Source organism: Anneissia japonica, unplaced genomic scaffold, assembly GCF_011630105.1.
Source record: "Anneissia japonica isolate Jap-2015-1 unplaced genomic scaffold, ASM1163010v1 scaffold287927_len74520_cov167, whole genome shotgun sequence".
NCBI lineage: Eukaryota > Metazoa > Echinodermata > Crinoidea > Comatulida > Comatulidae > Anneissia > Anneissia japonica.
The window spans coordinates 67,170-72,062 of record NW_022732712.1 but is presented as its reverse complement, the minus strand read 5'-3'; positions in this window follow the sequence as shown (position 1 = coordinate 72,062).

The following is a 4,893-nucleotide window of genomic DNA, read 5'->3' as shown; positions in this document are numbered from 1 at the left end:
CACTGTAGATTTATTATATAATTATTTTTGCGCTTATTTAAAATGCGTCTATTACAATTTTCACTTTATCCTCTCAAACAGTCCTAAGAACGTTCAGAGTGCGCTACTTCACAGGGGGATTCGCCCGCCCCTTGACCCCGCCGGGGTCATACGTAATTCGCATAACGGCTCCCCCCACCCCCTTTCAAAATCCTGGCTACGTCCCTGTAAACCGATGTATATTAAACAGAACAACAATTCTTTAGACACAATCCATGGTCTTGGCAGACCAGACTGAACATTTTCCCTTCAATTAAGACTACTTTACTTTACTAAAGAAGGAAAATCCATGAGTATGTGTGTTCCCCACGTACAAGAAAGCTGTGCTGATCATAAGACCAGATATGTATGTGGAGAGCAGTTGACGTATGATCATCGTCATTTTGGTTCTTTCAAGTTCAAGTTCAAAGTACATTTATTCATAATTGTCAACATAGCGAAATGATACATAAATGATACATAAGTAAACAGAACTTAAATGAAATATAATAATGAGCATAAATCTAGTAGCCTAACTGATTATGCGACATGATTTTTCAATAATAAAAGTCTGTATGCGCGCGAAATCTCTTCAGAGGCGTTTTTATAATTGTAAATCTATATTAGGGCCTATAGCCTACTCAGGATTTATGGCATGCATTTTTATTGTTTAAATTTATGGGCTAAGAGATAATCTAAAATTAGACTTAATAGGTAAACCAAGATAAAACAGAACCATGTTTGTGTCATGTAGTTTTCCATCTTTTGGTGAATATGTAAGAAAATCAGTGTACGATTTCATATCAAGGATTTTTGGTCAGCTCTGACTCATAGCCCCTGCTGTTCTTGTTTTTGATCTTGTTACCAAAACTTTTAGTTTTGCCAGTTTTGAACGGATGTGCATGAAATTTTGTACACATAAACTAGAGGTGATTTCCAAAAAAAAAAAAACCTTCATCGCCCTTTTTTTTTAACCCCAGAGTTCACCATACAAAACAGGGTTTTTAAACTTTAAAAGCGTCCAGCGTCGTCAGACGGTTTTGAACGGACGTGAAGGAAGTTTTGTAGGCCTACACATAAACTAGAAGTTATTTCCAACAAACATATTCATCGGACCTTAATGAGAGCGGGCTAAAAATGATTCACATTGAATCATTCTGCAATAGCATGAAAACTAAATGGATCCAAAGTCTGTTTTTAAATAAACCAAGTAAATGGACCCTTTTTTGGCACAAAATTTGTTAGGTGGAAGTCTAATCTGGGAGTGTAATTTTAAACATAATTAATTTTTTTGGACATGATAAAATTTAAAACGAATTTATAAAACATGTTTTCATGGCATGGAGCAAAGTATATTTTTACAAATGGTGAGAGTATTATTAACCCAAAGCTTCAAATTATATGGTGTAATAGGCCTAGTCTGATTAAGTGAATAGTTTTATTACCTTCTTCAACTCTCTTGCATAAAGTAAAATATGTAAATGATATTTTAGACGAAGGAGGTACTGTTTTAAATTATTCAAGACCAAATTTGATACCACGTTTGGTTTTTTATCGTATTACAAAATATTCCAAGAGATTGACTAAAATTATGTAAAAATGGAGATGATTTTAAATCTGATAATACAGCTGAAGATATCAATTGCTTCTTTTTTGCAAAAACCATAATCGTCTTGTTTATTGTAAGCTAAAAAGTAAGCATTCTTCGAAACCGATTTCTGAATTGAAATGGAATTCTCAACTATCTACCCTGTTAAATTCGACTGGGTTTTTGCTTTTAAAATACGTTTTGAATGCATCACCGATTCAAAATTACAATATTTCCAAATATAGTCCTACAGATGTAAAAGAATAAAAGTTACAACCTTAGGTCCCTATCAACACTACCCAAGTGACTAAGAATTTAGATAGAATCATAGTTATCAACCGTCTAGCATCCTGTGGGACGGTCCCGCATTTCAAAGTAATCTTAACTTGGATGAAGACGCATTTTGCAGAAGCACAATAAATGCTTCATCCTAAATGTGTTACGCATTTAGCACACGAACAGGAGAAATGTATAGAATTAGAAGAAATTGGTTTTTAAAAAATATTAAAACAGTCATGCAGCAACATTATTCATTAGATAGTATTTATGATTTATGTGAATTATTTCACTGACGTGTTACTAAGGCCACTTCTTTATTTTATGATTTACTCCATGCAACAATTAAAGATCTTGTTCCTGTGTTTAAACCAAAAAGAAAACTCCCACCTTGGTTTAATCATGAATTATACAAAGCTTTAAAACTTAAGGAAAAATTATTTAAAATTAAGAAAACTAAAACTCGACTTGCTGTTGAAGATTTTAGAATGGCCAGAACAAATTTCAAAAAACTTTGTAATCAGCGGTACAGACAGTATGTTGATGCTCTTTCAAACGATCTGAATATCAATCCTAAAATATTTTGGTCTTGGATTAGAACATCACGGAAGTCATCAACATTGCCCTCTGTACTCCATTATCAAGGTCAAGTCCATGCCACCTCTTTGAAAAAAGCTAATGCTTTTAGTATCTACTTCAATTCATTTTTTAATACTAATAACAATAATAATAATAATAATAATAATAACAACGACAACGACAACGACAACAATTACAATAATAATAATAATAAGCAGCCCCTGATCTTCCTGTGTACCCCTTGGACTATCTTTCCTCGGTAACCGTCAGTGCTGATGCAGTTTCAGGTCATCTAAGTAAGCTTTGTGTACATAAGGCCGTTGGCTGTGATGGTATCAGTAACCGTTTGCTTAAAGCTGGTTCTGTTCCGCTTTCTGTTCCCTTAAAAAAAATATTTGATTTATCTCTTTCCACAGGCAAATTTCCTGATGTCTGGAAACAAGCTAATATTTGTCCCATTTTCAAGGAGGGTTCCCGTAATGAGATTACCAATTACCGTCCCATTTCACTGCTCCCATCTCTTTCTAAAATATTTGAACGTATTCTTTTTGATCAAATTTTTCCCCATGTTTCTCCTGTTTTAAGTTCATTTCAACACGGGTTTATTCCAGGTAGGTCAACTCAAACTAATCTTGCTAGTTTTTTACCCACCGCACTTAATGCAATTAACTCTAAATTACAATGTGACATTATATTCACAGATTTTTCCAAAGCTTTTGACTGCATTTCCCATTCTCAACTTATTTTTAAAATTCAAAAATTTGGTATCACCGGTCCCCTTCTTAGCTTAATTTCTTATTATTTGTCTAATCGCAGTCAACGTGTGGTTATTGACGGTTTTTGTTCTAAATCCAAACCCGTCCCATCTGGCGTCCCCCAAGGGTCTATCCTTGGTCCTTTATTTTTTAATTTATTCATTAATGATCTTCCTTATTTTGTCAACAACTCACATTGCCTTATGTACGCTGATGATCTGGGACTGAGAGTGATGCCAGGGGTCTTCAGGAAGATCTTGATGCTGTCGTTGCATGGAGTCGGCACTGGGGTCTTTCTCTCAATGTCTCCAAATGTAAATCAATGTCTGTTTCTCTTAAATTAAAACCTTTATATTTTCCTTATAAAATTGGGGATATTGTCTTAGAAAAAGTTTCTGTTCATCGCGATCTGGGTGTCTTCATCGACTGTAAGCTTACATTTTCTAAACATATTGATCATCTTATTAGTAAGGGAAACAGAATGCTTGGGTTCATTTGGAGACATTGTAGAGAAATAAATAGCCCTGGTGCCATTATTGCCTTATATCGTTATTTAGTTACTTCTCATTTTGAATATTGCTGTGTTATTTTTAGTTCAGCATCCGAATCTCAGTTAATTCGCATCGATAGGATGTATCTTAAGTTTATTAGGTTTTTTGAAAAATGTTTTAATCGTCCTTGTAAATTAATGTGTCCTGGGAATAGATTTTTATTTCACGATATGGTTTTTCTCTATAAATGTGTTAACTCGTACTTTAGTTGTGATCTTGTTCATCTGTTTGGTTTGCATGTTAATTCTAGAAGTCTTCGTTCCTGTCCTACCTTTAATGTCCCCTTTTGTAGAGTTGATGCCTGTAAACGTAGTTTTATTTCTAGACTTTCTCTTCAATATAATTCTCTTATTTTAACCTCTAATCAGTGAAATTTTTCATAATAGTTTTTCTATATTTCGTTCTATTATTATTAATCATTTGAATAGGTGAGATTTTTGTACTCTTTCGTCTATATATTTGATATACTGTATTTAAATTTTATATATTTTACCAGCCTGTTAGTGGCGATGATTCGCTGTTGGTCTGATGAAATGAAATAAATAAAAATTAATCAGTAATGAATGTTTGTGTCTCTACAAGTTCGGGTGCTCAAAAAACATAGGCGAATGCCCTACATTCAAACTCAAATTGTACATGGCTTTATTGAAAATATTTTTGCTTAGACCATGTATCCGGTATTGTCAACAAACACTCTTCCTGAAATCGTTTTCAGATCGTCGGTGCGGCGGGGTTTATGGCGCCGGGACCACGCGCCTCTGCCCAACTGGTGTAGTCACAAACGCATTTCAAATCTCTCAGGTTAGTATGGAATAGAATATACATTTATAAGGCGCTCAAAATGATAATTTGTAGGAGCTTCCGTGGTTCGTCCCCCACTTCTTCCACGGAGGTCCTTGTGTGTGCCCCCACCCCTCCTAGCAAGGTCCGCTTGGTTCCGCATCGAAAATCCTGCCTACGGGCCTGCTGTTCCATTCCACACTCCTGAGAGACTTCTTTCCAGTGTGACCACTGAGACTCAATCAAAATTCCCTAAGATTGAGTCCCAAGTTATTGTTAATAATAATAATAATAATAATAATAATAATAGTAATAGTAATAGTAATAATAATAATAATAAAAATAA